Source organism: Nymphaea colorata, chromosome 11 (assembly GCF_008831285.2).
Source record: "Nymphaea colorata isolate Beijing-Zhang1983 chromosome 11, ASM883128v2, whole genome shotgun sequence".
NCBI lineage: Eukaryota > Viridiplantae > Streptophyta > Magnoliopsida > Nymphaeales > Nymphaeaceae > Nymphaea > Nymphaea colorata.
The window spans coordinates 15,055,909-15,078,439 of record NC_045148.1 but is presented as its reverse complement, the minus strand read 5'-3'; the positions used below and the strand labels follow the sequence as shown (position 1 = coordinate 15,078,439).

Below are 22,531 nucleotides of genomic sequence, written 5' to 3'. Positions count from 1 at the left end.
GGTTCCATCCCTTGTAGCGCAGCAACCCATCGTGAATCAAGAAAGAAAGGTTAGATCGTTTCCGTTTTGGAATTGTCTAAGTAACGTGTTGGCTAAGTTTAGTTTTGGATTTCTCATGGGAGGAGCTGGGACTCTTGAGTCACAGCCTAGATTCCATCATCTTCCTCGCGTGGAAGGCACTCATAAAAATGGTTTTACAAGTCTTAGAAGGATTCTGAAGGGGACGTGCTTGCCAACGTTGAAAGAAAATTCAAATTTAGTCTAGTAAGGGCCGATCTTCTTCAAGGAAAAACACGGAGACTTGCTGGAGTTTTCACCGGAAAATCAGTATTTCATCATGAAGATCCACGGTGGAATACCATCAAAACCAACCAAGACGCATAGGAGAAAAATCAGCTCGAGAAAAGAAGAACGGTGGTGGTTTCGCGTAGAACGGCCAAGGCATTTGCACAATACAAGTTGCCAATAAGTTCTGGAATTCCGATCAACTCTGCTCTGTTTCCGGCTACCTTCGGCACCTTCCGGGCAACCACGCCCAAGGTCTGATTTACCCCTCATTGCCACGAAAGGAGTTAGTCATTTGAAGGGGTAAAAGCATCCACCATTGATCAAAAAGTAAGTACTGCATAAAGCGAAGAGAGGTTGGAGCCGATCTTTTGGGAAGCTCCATTTTTTTAGCTAGGATTGGGTTAAGGATCAATAAGGAGTTCTTACATTTGGGTCAAATGATTCTAGAGATGCCACGTCACCACATTTGATTATCTTGGAGAAATCGGCTACCAAAAGAGTCCACATTTGGTGGAATCACATCCAAAGTTTTAGGAGTCCCAATTAACCGTCATCACCTAGACCTTTGCCACCTCACGTCCCAATCCTTACATTTGAGTTAGAATCCATTCTTTTAGGAATCCATCTCCATCCGTGAGAGGAGGGTCCTCATTTGGCCCCTTTTCCCACGTTGCCACTTTTAGTAATTTTTTTTAGTCAATCATAAGCCCGTAAGCCTTGTCTTACCCGCTAAATCCCCTCATCCTTGACTTCACTACATAATCCCAAGCTCCTAAACCTCACACCTTTAGATCCCTCCTTCACACCGTAGAGGAAACCGTCCAAGCCCTTCTTTCCCAAGCTGTTCCCAAGTCAGCCTCACATAAGGATATACCAAGGCTCTATGACCGAGCTTCCATCACTTGACCGTAGCTAGGGTACTCCTCAGCTCTAGACCGAGCTGCCCAAGTCAAAACCAGCATTACAATGTTCAAGAGGCGTGCATCCTTGGGTTGAACTCTCATCGCCCAAGTGACTTAGGCCGACCCACTTCGGCCTCATCCGTGTGCTACCACTGCACTTAGCCAGGCGGGCTGAGCTAGGAGATCTTTCATGCCTCCTTGATATCCATCAGTAGCAATCAAGTCGCAGCACCCCATCCTGCTGTATCAGCTGGTGCTTCAGCTTCAATCAGATTGCAGAGGAAGATTGAGCAGCGTTTTACCGGCGTCCCATCATTCCTTCGCGTCCTCTTCATTTTGGTGCGCCATTCCTTCAGCCATTACTCAAGTGACTCCCAGATTCAGCGGCAGATCGAGGTCAGGCCGTCTTCGTGACTGAGATTAGTTTGATTTTCATCATTACTATTGTAATCATCTTGCTTAGTGCCGCTTAACTCTCCCTAGAGACGTAAGGACCCTCTACGAGGATCTTGGGGAAGTAGGATCGACTCTAGGACCGGGCTGTCGCCTATACCGGAGTTAGGTCCTACCAGGATTACAAACTTTTACGTAAATTTGACAAATTTTAGGTGAACTTTTATTAATCTTTTCCACGTTAAACAGGTATTACAAATTTTTTGGCAAATTTAACAAATTTCAAATAAATTTTCATGAACACTTTCAAACTACAATTTATTTCAAATTCAAAAATTTTACGTATTTTATAAGCTCACAACTTTCACAAGTAAATATTGAAATTTTCAAAATTTTTACAACACTCCTGAATTTTTAAAAATCTTTGTAAGTAACATTTTGAAATCCTAAAATTCTTGAACTTGAAGGATGTTTTGACAATTGTTTCGGCTTTTCGAAGGTTATCACTTTTATATTTTTGTAAAAGTTTTGTACGATTTAAAATTTTGTAAAACTTTATAAGTGTTTTTTCTTTTAAAAACTCTTCCATTTTTTTACACGTTTGACAACCATCCGAACTTCATTTGTATCTAATTTGACATATTTCAATGTAAACATTTGTACATACTGACTTTTTTTGTTCTACAAAATTCAACATTTATATGCTTTCTAAACCTCTCAAGTTTTGCAGCAATATGTTAAAGTTTTTAAAATTTCAAAACTTTAGTACATCTTTCAATTTTTAAAAATTTTGCAAATGTTGTTTAAAGCTTGTGTTTGTATGATGGTCACAAAACGTCGTTCTTAAAAGTAAGTGAACATTCTTGTCCCTTTATATTTTTCCACAAAAAATGTTATTTTGTGTGTGTTCTTCAAAATTTGAAAATCTGGTTAAGAAACAAGTTTTGGTGAAATTTGATTTTGCAAAATGACTTTTTTGAACAACATCATCCAAATGTTACTTTATATAGATTCTTTCAAATCTAGTGTTACTTTATGTAGATTTTTCAAACCATTTCTAATTTTATGAAAATCACATATTTAACAAGTCTTACAAACTCAAAACCATTTTAACTTGAATTTTTCAAAAGCTTAAAACATTGTTCAATTTTTGAAGCATTGCACTATTTGAAAATTGAAATTTATTTGAGTTTAATAAAGTTTTTCTAATTTTACGAAACTCTTGCATTTCCATCTATTTTTAATTTACAAAAAGCAGTACTATTGTAAGTTTTGTAAAATCATGAACATTTCAAAAGCTTAACAAACTCATTAATTTTTAAAAATTTTATTAGTATGGTTTCGAATCCATAACATTTTTACAGTTTTGAAGAGTTTTGTAATTGTTTAAGCTTTTTTAAACTAATATTTTATCAAAGTTTATGTTAAAATTCTTCACACTACTTGGAAAATTGTTAAATCTAACAATTACTTTTATTTTACAATTTTTTTCTACGTGCTATACAAACACTTCAAACTTTTTGAAGAATTTATCAAATTTCTAGTAAACTTTTGTAAACATCCTTAGATTGCTTCTTATCTTAATAAACTCAAAATTTTAACAAGGTTTATGAACTTATATTTTTCACATATACACTTTTATACTATTATCATATCAATTTTTTTCTTGTGTTATAAATTTGTTGCCCTTCTTTCACTTTCGTAGGAGATGCAAACTTTTGGTCTAACATGACAAATTTTAATGTAAAATTTTTTAGCACTTTCGAACTATTTTTATTTACACGGTTCACAACTTTAGTAAGCTTTTAAAATTTGAAACATTCTTTGATATTTGAGAAAAAATCATATATTGCTTCTAACTCATATAGTTTCTGAACTTTTTAAGCGATTTTGGCAATAATTTTGGATTTTATAAATAACACATTTGTAAATGTTTTTGTGAAATTTTTGCGCTGTTTGAAAATTTTCTAAGCTTACAAGTAAAACTTTACCACTTTATTAACTTTTTGAAAATTTTGCAAATACAATTTCGAACTCATAAAATTCCATGCACTTTTGATTGATTTTGACTTTTCTAAGTTAACATTTTTCAAAAGTTTTCTAGTGAAATTCTTTAAACTATTTGAAAATTTGTTAAACATCGTAACATGTTTTTTCATATCTTAGAAGAATTACACATTTTTTTTTTGTATTTAATAAATTTTAAATAATTTTTTTGAACACTTTCAAACTGCTTTTCATTATATCTATCTCACATCTTTCATAGGTAAAATATTTAAATTTTCAAAAGTTTCAAAAGTATGGCACATTCTTCAACTTTTGAAAAGCTTTTCAAGTATTGTATACAGATCATAAATTTTCTGAACTTTGGACTGATTTTTACATTTGTTTTTGCTTCTAAAAGCTATCATCTTTTTAAGGCTTATTTGTTAATACATTGTTCTGTTATGGAAAATTTTTGGAATAACAGAAATTTAATTACATTAATAGTTCTGATGATGAGCGCCAAAGTTGTTTCTTTGCTGACTTGTCTGCTGCTCCTTACAGCCTGTTTGGCAATAGTAATTACTGTCCCCTGAATCAGTCCTAAAAATATAAACCATGACTTGCTCTATGAACATCCGTCGGGGCCTAGCTGAATGCTCATCGTCTAAGTTTAATTATTCAAAATTTTGTCATGATCACCTTCATTTTTCGTTCAAACATGAATATTTATATTTAATATCCATTAAATTTAGTGTAGGAGTGGACGCTTCAAGAAATAATATATATATATATATATATGTGTGTGTGTGTATAGATCCCTGCAAAAACTTTAGTGTGAGAATAATCATCCAACGTAATAAAGCAGCCCAAGTGCATACTGTTTGGTGAAGTTCTTTAAAACATCAGGAATAATACCAATTGTTGCACAGATGCAAGTGAATACACAAAGTATATTGTTGAAGGTGGAGTGGTAATTTACAAATGAGGTGAGATTGACTAATATTGCAGCTTTTTTGATAAATTAGTAAGTAAATAAATACAAGGCAGAATAGTGCATGAAGCTGGTGAGGAGCCAACACTAGTTAGGTTACCATTCATATAATTAGTTAGTACCTTTGTGTACAGGTGAAATGGAAAAATTGAGCTTTCTGAAAAGCAATATTATCTGTGTTCGCAATGCAATATTCGGGTCTAAACTATTTAGTCTTGGTAAGTGAATGCGGGATCAAGCTTCTAATCTTTTTCCTTCATTTTTTTTAGATTTCTGAGGACGGATGTGATTAGAGAAAAAGTAAAAATTATTGATTGTCTCAAATAATTTTCGTAATTTTTTTTTATGTCCACATTACAAAGTCAAAGTGTTTTTTATGTGCGTCCACAAATTTTAGAAAATTGAACTCTTGTGATTGATCTTCTCCCTGCTCTTGTGATTGATCTTCTCCTTTCTGTAGTTCTCCTTTCAACTGCAGCAACTCAAGACCAATTCTCTTCCCCTTCAGTTCTCTCAATTCTTCTTGCGGTGTCAACCTCATATCATGCAACGGTAAGATTCGTCTACTCGACAGCGATTTCATTGTTAAAAGAATCACATCGATTCAACAGAAATTGCCAAATATATCGAACAATTGATTCAACAAACTCTGAGTGCGGTGCATCTCCCGCGACAGGTTGATGTTCCACGAAACCATTCTGAAAGACCGAGGGCGTTGAACTAGGCTGCATCTTCCTCTGTTAAAGACAGTTTGACGGTGAGTCCCGCTGTTACGCCCGCAACTTTTCAAAAAGACAGTTTATGAAAATTTTAAAACTAAAGCGTGTGTTTCTCAAAATAAATATTTGGGTCGATTTTGAAAGTTTGTCGATAGGAAGGTTTATCGAGCCCTACCCGCGTCTTTCCTTCTTCAGTTTTAGGGCGTAATTTATTTTTTATTTTTTATTTTTTGTCTTTGCTCGTGGAGAAGGCTCCTCTTCCTCTCGCAGAAGCTCTCCCGCAGCTCCTCTTCCGCATCTCTGTCGAGGTAAGGCGCAGGCTTGCTTGCCTCTTTCTATCGCGTTTTATTCTCACGTCTGCCTGTGTTTCCTGTCTGCCTTTCCCCAGATCGCTGCCCTAGTCGTCTTCTTCACCCTTTTAACATAGGGAGGGTCGTTTGAGATATGCTTTATCTTTGAAAAAGTAGATGATATTAGTTTCTAAGCCCAACTGATTGAGTCATTGAATATCCAAAATTTATTGGATCTTTGTTGCCTTTTCTGTATTTGAGGAACATTGTGATCACCATCCTCATTAGCTTGCTCACACAGGACGGTATGGGTTCTCCTTGAGATTCAGACAAATCGCCGATTTGCAGAGGCAGACCCAACTATGCATCCGGCTGCCCTCCTCTTTCCAAACCCTCTCCTCTTTTAAGTCTGGCCACTTCCATCTCCTCCGTATTAAACCATGTCATATCATATCATAGAGTTCTTGGCTCCCTTCACTTTGAGCCCCACATAGGATTTGCCAATTTGGATAAGTTTCATATGCTAATAGGTAATTGAATTTAGAGAATTGTTAATTTTGTTGGAGAACGTGTGCTGAAGGCTTCACTGGTTGTGACCCTTCACTCCAAAAATTCTTTGCCATGCACCTCTTTATTTGGCACCCATTCAAGAGCCAGAGCGGTTTCAATAGTTGAAAAATTTTTGAGGATCAGTCTCTGCTCACCTTCAATGTGAGATTATCCATCTTCATTCTTCATTCTTCTCTAGTTGTGTATCATGACAAGAACCGGTATGCATCTTACAGGTTTATATCTACGTGTGAACTTGTGCATGTGAATCTAGATTATTTCAAATCATGTCTTATTTGTTTGGAACCGTATGAGAGACCAGTAGATATCTGTCCACCATACAGATCAACTAGGGACAGCGTCTACCGGCGGTCTCTCCCACATAGGGATCTCTCTTTTTGTCCCGTTAAGCAGTAAGTATGGTTAAACTGATGATAGAAAGATGATTCCTTGTTGTCTTCTTTCTGCTCCTCTTCCCTTTAATGATTATTAAATTGTTTCTCTTAATTTTTAAATACTGAAACCCCACCAATTGATCACAATTTTTTTTAAAATATAAAAAGCTGTTGACCCACAGATCTCTTCTCACAGCGTTTCTCTACTGTGACTCCGTTGTTAGGTACTGGAAAGGCTCAATCACTAGCATTTGCTCCAGTAGCAGATTTTCATATCCGAAAGGGCACTTATATATATATATATATACATACATACATACATACATACAAATATTTGAATATGTTAATGTGAAAATAAAGAAACATTGAATGGCTGATGTGGGCAGTTCATATGTGGCTCCGTCACTGATTTGCGTTCAGTTTCAATCAGTATGGATGGTTTTTCAGTCTTTGCTCCTGATCTCATTCTAATGCATTTGTTTTGCGGTATTACGATCCGTTGGATGCTCTTTTAAAAATTTTGAAATTTTAATTAGAAAGCCGTTTTTATATTTAAATGTTAACATAAATACAGTAAAATACTATTGGCTTGTATGATCAAAGTATCAAAATAAAAAAGGCTGCATATTGTTAAAGTCAATGCATTATAGCAGATGTGATCATCCCGCTATCAAAATTGTTGCTGTCAGCCTGTGACCTATTGGTCACAGCGACACCTTCTAGCTATGAACTAGCGTGCTTTGGAAAGGGGTCTGCTTACAACATGGAGGTTATATGAATATCGGACTTTCCTACGTTGTCGTTTTTCTTTGTTGGCTGCTAAATAGATGAATTTAGTTATATTTGGGCCTGTCTGTTGTACTTCCTAGCATTAATGACATTATTGGCTTTTGCTTCAAATTGTATGGTTTCTTCTCCTATCCTTGACTAGTTCTAAATATTGCTTATATCTTTCCTATAATTCTGCTTTTCTTGTATTTGCAGTTATGACTTGTGACCTAATTCTGCTGATGGCTGGTCAAATTTGTCGTGAGAAAGTGAAGGCTCAATGAGGCAGCGCATTGTTGTAGACAGGCTTTAGCAGTCGTTATCGGGTATGCATTTTTTTCCTTTTTTCCTTTCTTTCCTTCTTAATTGGTGGACTGCACTTGTCTAAGACAGTCTTATTGTCAAAAAATGTTTCCCCTTAATGCAGCACCAATTAATTGTCATGGTAACCTTTGGGAATATGATGAAGGTTCATGGTCCATTACAAGAAGTGAGTTACTTTGTTCTTTGAAGACGAAATCTATTTTCTATAAATTCTATAGAATAACATAGTGTGATTTCTTCTTTTTATTTGTATTATTCTTGCCCTGTGTGCTTGAGTGTTGTATGTTCATCTTTGGTGCAAGCATTTTGTGTTTTGATCTTCTTGCATGTGATTATAGTTTTCTGAATTTTGTGGGTTTTTTACTGACCTTTAATAGTTTAATTAGGAAAAATTGTTTTTGAGAACTTTTATTCTGTTCTACTTTGTACAAAAATTGGGAAGAATAAAAAAATACCAAAATTGTTCAAAAAATTCTGAATTTTGGTTTTCTAGAATCCTCTCCTTCTGTAGAGTAAAAAAATCCTTAGTTTTCATATCGGTTCTTTACAATATAATGTCTTTTTGACCCAGATTTGTGAACCTTTCAGAAGTCGAAGAGTCTGCCTCTTACTCAGTCTACCCATCTTGTTTTGCATTCACCCCTCTCTTTAGGGAGTAGAGTTCATGCCTCCTCGTGATATACCATTTGATGTCAAGAACATTTGTAAAGTAAATTTTTTTTTAATTTTGTTTAAAAACATTTTAAAAATGTTTCGCCCATGAAGATATGTCTTTGCTTTACTCTTAGTATCTTCTCGAGTAGGAGAAACTTTCAAGTTTTTGTTGTCAAGCAATGGAAGAGGAAAGCTGAAAAAATCCTGGATCTGAACAGTAAGGAAAACTCCTATGAAGCTGAGAAAGTTAAGACTAGGAAATGCTATTGACTCTGGTGTTCAAAATTTTGCAAGGATTTAACATGAATATATACTGAGAGAGAAGCCACAATGCTCTGTAAGATCTTGGCAGGTAGCAAAATGAGTGTTGAGAGATGGGCTCGAGGCTTGTGTAGTTGTTCCTCTGAGTCAGTAATCAAGAGTACCGGGTAGGCATAAAGCTGATTTATGTCTATTTCGCGAAGATAATGACTTACGAACCTTTGGCTCGTCGAAAACCCGTAAGGTGAAGCGGGTTGGACACGTGACAAAGCTACACATAACCACCAAAGCGATGGAGCTTCGTAGTAGCCTTTGAGGTGGTGAGGTATTCCCTCAAAGGTGAAGGTCGGCCTGAAAAAAAAAAAATCAAAGAAAAAAAAATAGCAAAAAGCTAAGTGCAAAAGAAAGAACAACAAAAAAACTAAGAAAAAAACAAAAAGCAAAAGGTGCCTGCCAAGAGATGAAAGACATGAAGGTTGAACTCGCAGGAATTGAATGTTACGATCTTTTGTGGATGTGCGAATTTGGGGTCAATATCTGCTCCTTTTTTTTATTACCTAAGATGTCGAGGATGATTCCTTTATGTTCACATTTTGGAAATTGAAAGATATCCCTTCTAGAGGTTCGATGACATTGATGCGAAATGAATCCTAATCCTTGTATGGTACTATGGATAAGTGAATGACATATTACTTGCACAACACCAGCACTCAAGCTTATGAGTTAAAGTAATAATTTTGAACTATTTCAAAGTAAAAACTTGACATCTTTTGTTATATTTCGAGGTTTTCTAGGCATAAGAGGAACTAACCAATCCCTTTTGGTCTTGAAAGGTGTTTGCCATTTCATTAACAAACTACTAGTCCATTTATGCAATAGATGGAACTCTTCAAACAATTTGTCCATCTTTTCCTTTGTATTTGGAGAGGCACATCATTTGGGAACCTGACCCATGATTCCATCTTAACAGAGTGTCTTCAACCCGTTGAAATGTCTTCAACCTGTTTTTCAATGACATAACCCAGACTTAGGGTTGAGGCTATCATGGAAGATCTCTTATCTGTTTTCAAAAGAACTGGTCGATTTTGAACTGTGACATTTTTGAAAAGTTCTATCCTTTGAAGTTGCATGAGTTTTGTTCTTGGCTTCATCTAATATTTGTCTTGGCTTGCAATACATGGTTTTGCAAAATGGCGTGGAGTTATTCTTCATCATCACCAACTACCCACCCATGCCTTTGCTTCGACAGTTGGGTCCTTTATGGTTTCGGACCAGGTTAGTATTCAGTTTCTTCTTGTTTCTTCTTGTGTCATGTTAGTTGAGTGTTATGAATATTTATCATATTTTGACTAGTATGTGTTTTGTTTATCCAGGACAGTATTTAGCATTGGGGAAAAATTATGATATTATATTATTATTCAATCTTTTTTCATTCATGCTATTTTCATTTAATTCTGGCTGTTCAACCTGCTCCTCTTGATTGAGTCTATTGCTTTTCATCTAGTTCTTCCCTTCCCATAACCGAGATGTTTTTCCTACATTGGAGGAGGTGGGCTGAGGTTGGTCCAAAATTATATTATAGTGCAAGGTTTTTAGGCATGAAAATGACATTGCTATGGCTTATTTTAGAATGTCATGGAAAGTTTGTTTTTAGATTTGTTATTGGTTTTTGATGTTCTTATCCAGATGTTTTGGTTGTCGCTGCAGGTAAGGCCCAGGATCATGAACTAGAAGGTGAACATTGATATCTTTTTTTCCCAATAATTTGTTTTTTATGAAAATCAGTTTTTTAATTATTCCCATCTTGTTACATATGAAAAATAAAAATTTGCATGATCAGGAGTATAATGATTGTTATTCATCTTGTTGGATCTTCTTGTTCTTAAATTTTATTTTGCTTATCGACGTTGGGCCTGGCATTGATGGGTTCTGTTTGATATTTCAATGTGCTGTGGTAAAAAAATCAGGACTGGTGTGGTGATTCTCTTGAACTTGTGGTTTTACGGGTTCAATGCATCCTTACAGACAAATCAATAAGTATCATCTCTTGGGGTTGAACTCTTGGGGTTGAACGGACAAACTGAAGTAGTTATCCATGTGAGTCCTTTAAAATCTACGATGAGTATCAGTTGGGTGGCCAATTTGTTGGAATTTTTTTTTAATATTTGAAATTTCTTTGTTCTAATTAAATTAAAGTATGTTTGAAGTTTTTAAAAACATCTTTTCCCAATTTAACTTGAAGGTTTCGGACTTATGCAATCAGCAAAGTTGAAGAGCCAAAAGTATATGGAAGCCAACAGAAAAAATGAGAGGGAGAATAGGGTGTGGTGATTACAGCAGCGTCTTAAAACAACTGATAAGTTAATATGCAAAATAAAAAAACAAATATTTAAAGAAAACAATATACATTGACTAGCGGGCGACTGTATATATATATATATATGCTTAGCCTATACGCTTATTGAACTAGACCATACTCTGCCACCTTTTAAGAGAGTAACATTTTAAAGCATTCAGACTCACATGGGTAATTACTTAGTTAGTCCGTTCAACACCAAGAGATGTTACAACCGTTTCTTACCAAGTCGATCATTCTTTCTGATCGACTTTCAATTTTCCCCTAGCAAGTTCGTAGATTGAACATTCCACTAATTGCTTAAGTTCAATCAGCAAACTTGAGAAAATAATATTGTGGTGATCACACTAATAGAACGTGATTTTAGTAATCATATTTAAACAACCAAGCTACATTTCAAAATTAAAACTAACCACCCACTCGGATGTGAGTAGTGCAATATACACTCTGATATGACAAAATAACGCATATATATTGTTGTGCACAGAAAAATTGCATGACCTAGAATTTATTCATTTCATAGAATGTGTTAGCTGTTACATTTGTTAAGTCGGAGTTGGGATTTCTTTATGATTGATTTGTCTGTAAGGATGCATTGAAACCGTAAAACCACAAGTTCAAGAGGATCACCACACCATTTTTTTACCACAGAGCCAGAGACACTAAGGTCATCGGTCACAAGCAATGGTCACAACCTTTGCCTTGTCAGCCAAGGTTTCCTTATTTAGAAAAAAAAATCAAAATCAGAAACAGAAATCAATGCAGTTGTTGTAGATCGGCATGAGCGTCTACCAAGAGAGATGCTTGTACCTCGACTGCCGTCACTGATCGCCGATGGATAATCTACTTACTGCTCTGCCTACTGGTGGTGGTCTGCTGCCGCCATCTACAGATGGGTGCCCCATCTGGATATGAGATGGTGAATGACATGTTGACATATCATCTAACCATAAACTTATCCAACCCATTGAAATATCACATCTGATGTGAGTGCTTTGATCGACACATCTTCATTTGTGTTGAAATCTGGTACTTTTGATCTCCGATATGTATGTTCTTGTTCAGATGGGAGAAACTTGGTAATAGTCCTCTATTTGGATATGACTTCTGGTATCAGCCCTGACACAAGACCATGATTAGTTCATCATGGGGAGCACCAAAAGCTTTTACAAAAGGATTCAGTCTCAACATGTAGAAGATGGTTGTTATGAAGATATCTACATATATACTGGCCCGATGGTGAACTGAAACAGACTGGACCTTGGTAACTCAGATCTCCTACCTTTGGAGGTCAGTGTCAAATATCGTTGGCCTCAAAAGTGCACCCTATGCTTGATATGATCATCTATTGTAGTGGCTATTACTTATGACTAGTTTGATACTGTCCTGCAGATTCTATACAGGTTACGTTGGGTCTGCATTAAGCAACAACATGATTAGGTTTTTCCAGACTCCAAGTGGATCGTGGAGCCATGAGGTACCATTTGCTGATGTTCAAGAAGAAATTTGTTTAGAAACATAAGGGAGGAACCAGTTCTTGACTAATTGAGCGAGTGTTAACGTATAGTAAATGTGCGAGGCCCGACATTAGTTTTATGATTTCCATTATCCCGTGCCCAATTATGAGTGGGGACTTGCCTGCATGAAGCTAGAATCGCTAGTAATCACTGGTCAGCCATAAGGCGGTGAATTCATTCCCGGGCCCTGTACACTATGTCACATGAGTGCGGGGTGCGGGGATGCAAGTGTCGGTGCGACGTATCCCAAAAAATTTGGGTGCGAGGGTGTATATTTATATAAATGCATGTATTCGTAATATATATAATTGTAGCTTGTTTCTTTGCTTAATCTGTACTTTCTTTTTACTTTTATTACTATACGAAAGGGATAGAGAGAAGAAAAAAAAGTGAAAAATATTTTGAAAAAAAGGATGTGGTTGGGGTGCGTGTTGGAGCTGCACCAACACCAACACCAGTGTCTTGTCGACACGGGTGTGGCCCCTTTTTTGAAGAGTTCGTGTGACATAGCTTGTACACACCGCCCTTCACACTAGGAGCTGGCTATGCTTGAAGTCGTTACCTTCACCGCAAGGAGGGGAAGGAGGGGAATGCCGAAGGCGGGGCTAGTGACTACCTGATAGCCTCTTTTAACTGTGACTACCTGATAGCCTCTTTTAACTATGTACATGGTTACTATTGTGTATAGGGACCAACATAATAGTGTAATATATATACACAGTCATAACCATGGTACATAGTGCCTGTATACGGGTCTAACCGAATATACTGGGAACATCTACTCCCAATATGTTACATCTTATATTGTATAGTCTATCATAAAGTATAACTAATCTGTTCACTATGTCTGGCATGAGGTTTATATACATATGATGTATATAACATGATCAGATATTACATAATACCTTATATGATGATATGGGTTTATACTGTATCAATTACTATAGCCTATATCACAGAACTCATGATCGCGTTACCTGATGGCCTAATAAGTCTTAGGAACGGTTGGAGTATCTTAGTCGTAGGGGTTAATATAATGTATACTGTATACAATAACTACTATATTTAGGCATAGTAGCTGTTATACTATTAGATGCATATTACCTTGTCAACAGTTGGGCAGATTACACTATCATAATATATGTATATAGTAGAGTAGATTACTGTACATATAATTTACTCTACTATAATGTACATACTTATCAATACCGTTAGTGTGGTAATAGCCCAATGTATGAGGTAACCATTAGCCCATACATGTTATATCATATAACCATTAGCCCATACATGAACCATATGCCAGGAACCAGATTGGCACTGGTGACACGAGGATTTTCAGTCCTCTGCTCTACCAGCTGAGCTATCCCGACCATCCTCTATACTATGTCCATTCATTGAAAGAAAGGTACTCCAATTACAAATACGTCGTGGGTCTTTGGATTTCAAAAAAAAACCTTTCTTTGTTTGTAAGGGCATTTCTCCCAACTAGTTTTCATATAGGATTTTAATGCCATTATGTTATTATGTTTTAATTTCACTTTGTCTTTGACTTTTTTTTTTTATGGAACAGGCGATTGCTTTAGAGAGTACCACAATTATGATGTGCCTATAAATTATTTTTTCCCTCAAAATATTTCACACATTTGATGTAGAAGGTTTGCAGTCATATGGGTTCAAGGTGGACTTTAGGCAAGTTATTGTATGAAAACCTGTATTATAACATTCTTTTTTTCCTTATACACGTGAAAATCTAATTATGAAGGAAAAGGAAGAAATTGAAGAAACATGACAAAGTGACTTAAAGTAGAAGAGACCATATGGAATGCTTATTTCACATGCCGACAATGTCATGGAAAACTTGTTTTCTGATGCGAGCCTAAATCTGTCTCGGCCGACGATGGCTGAGGGAGTGGCCAAGGCCAGGCCAGGCCAGGCCAAAGTTTGGTTCGTTGTCTCTGTTCCCCGTGTGGGAGTTTCTCTCTTCCCCTCATCGGCCTTGCCGGCAGTGATCGGAATCTCAAAGGCTACAACCCGTGGCTCTGGTTGAAGCAACATAGGCGTGGCTCTGGTTGAAGCAACATAGGCGTGAAGACGAGCTTGGAGGTTGCTGGAAAACCTCCCTTGTTGTCTTTATCCTACGCACAAATCCCGCGATGGAATTGCTCCTTCTTCACGGTGCAGCCCCCTTGATCACGGAGGAGGACTAGAGGTCGGTTGAAGTCTCGGGAAGACTTAGGGAAAAACTAGTGGAAAGCGGCTAGTACCACCGGTGGAGAAGACTAGTCGAGAAGCTGGACTAGTACCCTCGGCCTCGGGCGAGAAGACCACCTAGTAGCTGGCTAGTACTCGAGCATCGACTCTGGCTGCAAGAGACGAGGTAGGCACCGAAGCATCTCCTGGTCCCCGTCCTCTCGAGCAGAAAATCAAGCCTTGAGGAATTCGTCCCTAGTAAGCTTTTGGAATGCCAAAACCAAAGGAAACGTTGCTGGAAATGAAGAACTACGCGCGGCTTTTGAGGACTGTTTTCACGGTGAGAAATTGAGAAGGTTCGCCGGAATCCATTGGTAGAAGTCCAATCGGATTCATGTGAATTCATCGGTAGATCTCCTTGGAAAACCTGTCCACGACAGCAGCAAAACCTCTCGCATAGAATCGTGAGGTTGCTGTCGACAAAGGAGAGCAATTTTCCACAGCCGTTCCTAAAGTCAAGCAATGTCACACGCTCGGCTTGGCTGAGGCAAACCAGTGATTGGGCGGATCCTCCCAGTCTGCAAGTTCTAAAACCAACACGAACCAAAGTAAAAAATAACTACAATTCAAATCATGAGTCAGCCCTTTAATTGAGAGAAGGTGAGTAGGAAAATCAGGAGCAAACAACACATTATTCACAGTTAAACATTATTCACAGTTAAACATTCTGAAATTTTCACACTGCCCCAACCGACAATGGGAGAGAATCTCCCATCTGCAAGCTTCACCTGTCTAGGTTGAGGAAAATGGTGAAGCATAGTGAATAAATTTGGTTGACTGCAGAAGTGCTTGGAGGCTCCAGAATCAATAATCCATGACATACCAGAATCAATAATCCATGACATACCTGGAACTTGGTTCTGCATAGTGGTGGAAAAAGCAGAATCACCCACAACCGTAGACGCCAAGGTGGAAGAGGAGCCTTTCTGAGCAAGAAATTGTTCATACTCAGATTTGCTAATACTAACAGTGATATTTTCAGCAGCTGGTTCTGTAGTATCATCTTCAACATGTGAGGCTTTTGGAAAATGAGAAGAACCCTTGATCTGTGATGACTCAGAGCCTCGCATCATTGGTCGACCATGTTTATTCCAACATCTATCTTCTAGATGTCCAAGTCTTCCACAGAACGTGCACTGAGGATGGAGTAAGTGTCACCGCCAGACGACTAAGCCTATTATAGGCTTTAGCAAGGTCTGAAATTTCGGCCCCAGTCAACATTTGGGCTTTTGCCAATGTAAACTCAGGAGATAACCCAGCTAAAAATTTGGCTACCATGTACTGCTCAAAGTGAGTTTTGTAGCATGATTGACAAGGGGGACGTAGAGCTTTTGTCTCTCATAGGCTGATTTGACCGACGCAAAGTATTGGGCCAGATCTAAATCACCTTGTTGGAGCTTGAGAAGATCTTCTTCAACCTGTAAAATTTTGCTCATATTCTTATCATGGGAGTAAGTTTGCTTCAGAAATTCCTACATCTGTTTGGCAGAGGTATAATATGCAATTGTAGGATGTGTGCCTGCACGCTATTCATAATCCACGCCATAACATTATTGTTGTCTTCCTCCCATATAGAATATTTTTCAGACGTAGTTAGAGGTTCCTCTTCTTCAATAACATGTTTTTTTCTGTGCCCCCTTAACAGACATCATAAAGACCCGAGACCAAATTTCATAATTTGTGCCATCCAACTTCACCATCGACCCAAATGAAAGAAGACTCCCAGAACTTTTATGGTCTCTTTTCTCTGCTCCATATTTAAGATCAAAACAGAATATATATACTCACTTTATATGGACAGAAATGATATGTACGTGCAGGCAGGGAAGAAAAGATCACAGAATTTCCGTTGGTTCCCTAGACGTTATTAACATAGGCAGCAGTCACCCTTTCCACACGACTCTTAACAGACAAAAGTGATTTTGCTGAGAATGACTGCTGCAAAGAATTGACTTACAGACGACTACTGCCCCAAGACTACCGCTGCTTCTGTTGTTCCCACATCAACCTCTCAAACAGCAAGTCCACCTCTTGCTGTTCCACAATCAGTAACATCAATGGGTCATTCCCACGATCAGCAACCAGTCTCTACGAATAGCAGCCATCTCCAGCACTTGTTGTTCCACCATCAGCCGTGTCAGACAACCATCTCTAGCAGCATCAGCCTTCTCCACGAGAGAAAAAAAAGAAACTGCTGCACAGGTTCCACCAATAGAGACTGCTGTACACTTTCCACCAATGGAGTCTGATCACGCGTTCCACATGGGCGTGATCAGACTCCACCAACCAGCGAGCGGGAGAAAGAGGAAAGAAGAAGGAGAAGAGAAGAAAGAGGAAGAAGAGGAAGACGATAGAGGAGAGAAGGAGGTCTAACAGTCACTGGAAAGAGAGTCGCCGGAAGTCTGCCAGTTGCCGAAAAATAGATGGGATCACGCCACCGCCGCTGGCTCTGATACCATGTTGACGTGAGAGAAGAAAAAACGTAATTTCAATTTTCAATCTCTTACCCTAACCCTTAAGGGAGAATTAGGGTAAACAACATAATTACAATGAAAACCAGAAAGTTATCTAAAATTATTAAAGAGGGGTCAGGTTCTTTAATATTCAAAAACTTGCCTCATTGTCAACACACTTAAACTGGTTCTGAACGCCGTAACACCCTCCACCGTACGTACCGTGCGGCCACTACAACATTGCTGATACACCAGCAGCTTGCTTATATGCTGATACACCAGCAGCTTGCTTTTGCTTATATAATATGCTTACTCAAAATCAAAGACTGAGTAGGCTAGGCCAACGTCACGTCATGAGCAAAGCCCTATGCTTTGCGAGTGCTTTGTACGTCACGAGCCATTTTCAAAGTCAAGGTCAGCTCACATGTCAGCGTACATGACTTTGCTTTGCATTTCATCAAAGTGGCTCATGAATAGAGCTTTGAGCCAAAGCGAAGCATTCAAAGCTTTTGGTTGTTTGAAGAACATCAATTTGCAATTGTCATGGATTTTGGACACTAATGGCATCTTGATTGGTATGGTTAATGGCATCTCATGACATTGTCATGAATCCTGACCTTTTGTGGTATGGTTAATGACATTTTGTTGTACAGTGAGTACTAATGGCATTTTGTTGTCAAGTGAGTACTAATGGCATTTTGTTGTCAAGTGAGTACTAATGGCATTTCATTGCAATTAGTCGTGACCTTTCCATAATGAGTCCTGACCTTTCAATAAGGTCAAGTGAGTACTAATGATATTTCATCCTGACTTTTTCATAATGAGTCCCATAATGAGTCCTGACCTTTCAATAAGGTCAAGTGAGTACTAATGATATTTCATCCTGACTTTTTCATAATGAGTCCTGACCTTTCAATCAAGTCCTGACCTTTTCATCACCTTTCCATTAGCAAGAATGACATAAATTTGTTGTATAGTCAGTACTCATGGCATTGGTTGATGGTCAGCACTCATTTTGATGGACATACAATTTGTGGGAAAGTACTAATGACATTTTGTTGTACAGTGAGTACTAATGACATACAATTGCAATGAGTACTCACTTTTTTTGTATGGTGAACACTAAGAGCATTGAATTGCAATTAATCCTCACCTTTTTTGTACGGTTAGTCCTGACTTTTCCATAATAAGTCATGACCTTTACAGAAAGTCTTGTCCATCACCTTTTTGGTATGGTTAGTCCTGACTTTTCCATAATGAGTCCTGACTTTTCAATCAAGTCCTTTTCTTTCAAGAAATGCTCCATCAAACCTTGATGTCCTGAAAGTCAAAGTTGTCCCTGAAGCTTTGCTTTGCGAGTGCTTTTTGCGTGAAACTAAGAAAGAGAGATGTGCCTCAGGCGGCATGCATGCAAGCTATGCACGCTAAGAGAAGAGGATCGCCTTTACTACCACGCTCTGCGGGCCCGTCACTTCATTCGTACCTTTTTGGCTGAGGCTAGCAACAAAACAAGGAAGAGTGCAAAATTCATTATCATTCAGGCATGAACCGCTCATCTGACATTCCATTCCCAACCTCTGCCCCCTTTCCTTTTGATCTCTCTTCCTCACTCAGTGATCACTCCCAGCTGGAATTTTGATAATGTGTTCGTTCTCCCCTCTTCAATTCCCAATGAACAACATGATCTTGACCTATCACTTGTTCCAAAAGGTCTGATCGCCTTTACTACCGACGCCTCTAGGCGTTGACCCCATATTAAATTGAAGAAACATGACAAAGTGACTTAAAGTGGAAGAGACCATATGGAATGCACTAATAGAAGCAAATTCTTGTTCTTTCCTACAAATGATATGTGCCTCATAGAGGGAGTTACTTATGCAAGTTTTTTGTCCATGCAGTTGATCTATGGACGGCTGAGTTCCATTGCCGGCCGGAATTCCCAAGTCGGACGGTGGTTCTAGTGGCCGCTGCTCACTTCCGGCATCCATCGAGCGGCTATCGCAATTCCCCTTGCTCATCCCCAAATTACCCTTGGCAACATTTACAATGAATTGATTGATGTCTAAGTCAAGGAGGGCAAGTCAGACCCGGTGGTGAGTTAATGAGCGGAAAAGGAGGACGCAACTCGTTGGCGCTCATTCCTCTTCTTCCCCTTCGGCTTCCCTTCATCAATACAAGTGTTACATAAGGCTTCTCACTCAAGTGAAGCTGTCCACTTGGCCACACATAGAGGTAAGTTAATTCCCTAACGCCAAGTGTCATCTTCATCATTACACCCCAGCCACAACACTTCATCCCCTTCATTCACACTCTTCACCCCCTTTACCCTTTACCCGTTAGCCCCTTCACCTCCTTATTACCGTTCCTAAACCCATAGAAACTCAAAAGTCACATTCTTCTCAGCTGGCCACTTAGCTCCTCTCATCATTAACCCTCTTGAAGCCTCCCCACCGTGAGTCATAACTCACCTCATTTCCCACCACTCCATGCCATAATTGAGGAATTAAAGGTACGTATTCACCTCTTTTAGCTAGGAAGCCTCTTCGCACACCCTTAGCCCTTTACATCTTGTAACCAACCCATTCCACTTAACTCTAGCCTTAACCTCTCTTATCCTCATGCCATAACCTCCTCTACCTCGTCCTTAATCCCCACTTCTCATCATTAGTTAGCCTACCCTCTTGCATGTCTCTTGGCTTAACCCTTAGCATAACCGACCCCCATCATTAGTATCCATCACTCGTAAGCTTAACTCTCCACTTTCTATTGCATGACCCTTATCCTATCCCTAAACCATAACCGACTAGTCCATCACTAGACTAGTCGTTGCCTTAACCCCACTTCACTTGGCTCTACTCAAGCCAACCCCTACCGAACCACCTAGGCTACAGTGACTTACCTACCTTGATCTAGTCCATCAGAGTTCAAATCTCTATTGAGCTCACCTAACCGAACCTAGCCTACCTAAACCCTCACCGAGCTCACCTCCTTGTTCCGAGCTCGACCTTACCCCTTGGAGTCCATTAGATAGGTTCATCTCCAAGGTTGTTCGTGTTCAGATCAGAGTTATCAGCCCAACAGGTGACAACTTCCGATCAACCTGACCGGCGCCAAGGCGACCTCGGCCAGGTGGGCCGAGCGCTCTTCCTGCACTCTTGCGTGTCTCTTGGCTTAACCCTTAGCATAACCGACCCCCATCATTAGTATCCATCACTCTTAAGCTTAACTATCCACTTTCTATCGCATGACCCTTAGCCTATCCCTAAACCATAACCGACTAGTCCATCACTAGCCCAGTCGTTGCCTTAACCCCACTTCACTTGGCTCTACTCAAGCCAACCCACTACCGAACCACCTAGGCTACAGTGACTTACCTACCTTGACCTAGTCCATCCAAGCTCAAATCTCTACTGAGCTCACCTAACCGAACCTAGCCTACCTAAACCCTCACCGAGCTCACCTCCTTGTTCCGAGCTCGGCCTTACCCCTTGGAGTCCATTAGATAGGTTCATCTCCAAGGCTGTTCTTGTTCAGATCAGAGTTATCAGCCCAACAAGTGACAACTTCACACGGCCTTATTGCTGCAACTCGTAGCCTTCAGCAGCCGATCAACCTCACCGGCGCCAAGGCGACCTCGGCCAGGCGGGCCGAGCCCCTGCCTCCTACCGGCCGCTCTTCCTGCACGTTGCTGTTACACTCGGCCGACCGAGGCCAGCAGCAGCTCCCTTGCTCCAGGCGTCGTAGCCGACAACATCCCTCAATGCCACCTTCATTGCCGAGACTCTCTCGACCAGCTCATTCGAGCGTCCTCGGCCAGGCGGGCCGAGCCATCTCGTCACCACCTTGCTGAGATATCCGAGAGTGGCTTTGCCACTGGTTTTGTCTCGGATCACTTGCTGATCAAGCCGATCTCTCGTCGGCTAGGTAACTTCTAAACATCCTATAGAACATAGGGTTATGGTGCACTTTTATTTCCAAACTAGGCTTAGCCAATTGCGACCGTCGGCAGTCCCTCCAAGGCACCTTGCCAAGGACACGACTGTGGGTAGCTAGACCACCAAAGGGAAAGGGCATGGTTTGGCCGTTCTTAGGGATTGTATGAATGGTTTGTATGTGATTGTTGAGTGAGCTGTGAGATAATACTTTGTATCGCTCGTGATTGTACAAGCCTTGATCCCCTAAGCGTTGTAGTAGGAATTAAGCCTTGGGTCCGGGAAAACATACTTGTATCTTTACCCAGGGAACTATTAAGTCGGGGTTGCTGTCCGGCTGGATCAACTTTTGTAATTAACTTGTCCAAGTTTTGGGCTTACGGCTCCCTCGAGTGATCTTGAGAAGGGGATCGACACCGGGTCAGCAGATTTTACCGACGCCGGGTCTAGGGTTCCCACCATTTTCAGATTTGTTTTTGGTTTTTGATGTTCTTATCTAGCTGTAGGTAAGGCCCAGGATCATGAATTAGATGGTGAACAGTGATACCAAGAGCACAAGGAGCAAGTCATTGACGCTGTTACACTGACGACAACATCTATGCGTTCCACTTACCTCAGTTCTTAATAAGCTGTGGATTGGACGGCAAGGTTGTAGATTCAATCTAAAATGATAAGGTGCTAGAAGTTGTAGACCCTACAACTATGTAATTTATATGTGCAGTTGCTTTTCTACTAACTAGATGTGCGCATGTATAGATCTTGTTCATGCTTGCTAGTGTTATTCAAAATTCATGGACTACACAATTGATGACATGCCCATTGGTAAGCATTTGTTTTTTATGAAAATCAGTTTTTTAATTATTCCCATCTTGTTACATATGAAAAATGAAAATATGCATGATCAGGAGTATAATGATTGGTATTCATCTTGTTGGATCTTCTTGTTCTTAAATTTTATTTTGCTTATCGACGTTGGGCTGGCATTGATGGGTTCTGTTTGATATTTCAATGGGTTGGATATGGATCCATATCTAGTATGAAGTTTTATGGTGTGAAGCGGGTCTGCTTAAATCTTTCAGTCTTTCTTCTCGTGGCTACCTGAGGGGACAAGCCATGTCTTTCCGCGGCTTGGGTTTCTTTCTTTTCCCTGCTCTTGTGATTGATCTTCTCCTGGCTTCTACAGTAGTGTCCAATCCCAACAGTACGAATTTCTGCAGTTCCCCTTTCAACTGCAGCAACTCAACTCCAATTCTCTTCCCCTTCAGTTCTCTCAATTCTTCTTGTGGTATCAACCTCATATCATGCAACAGGAACGTCACTAAGATTTGTTTATTCGACAGCTATTTCATTGTTAAAAGAATCACATACCTTGATCGTGGCTTGAATGTTCGCTACCCTGATTCATATGGTCAAACTTTGCTCATCACCTCAAAACTTCAGCTTCTCTGGAAGACTCCTTACTAGTGGTTTCCGGCTCTTTGGTCCCAGCCTTACCTTCTTCAG

General features: G+C 39.4%; 2 long non-coding RNA genes across 2 annotated transcripts; both read left to right on the top strand.

Moving 5' to 3' along the window:
- The first annotated feature begins 5,520 nt into the window (after window positions 1-5,520).
- On the top strand, window positions 5,521-7,773 carry LOC116263916 (uncharacterized). The gene is made up of 3 exons (XR_004174743.2): window positions 5,521-5,587; window positions 7,498-7,607; window positions 7,709-7,773. It is a non-coding gene; the product is annotated as an uncharacterized LOC116263916 (long non-coding RNA).
- A 641-nt stretch (window positions 7,774-8,414) lies between these two features.
- Window positions 8,415-21,878, top strand: LOC126410508 (uncharacterized). The gene is made up of 3 exons (XR_007574585.1): window positions 8,415-9,795; window positions 10,228-10,254; window positions 18,995-21,878. It is a non-coding gene; the product is annotated as an uncharacterized LOC126410508 (long non-coding RNA).
- Window positions 21,879-22,531: the final 653 nt, after the last annotated feature.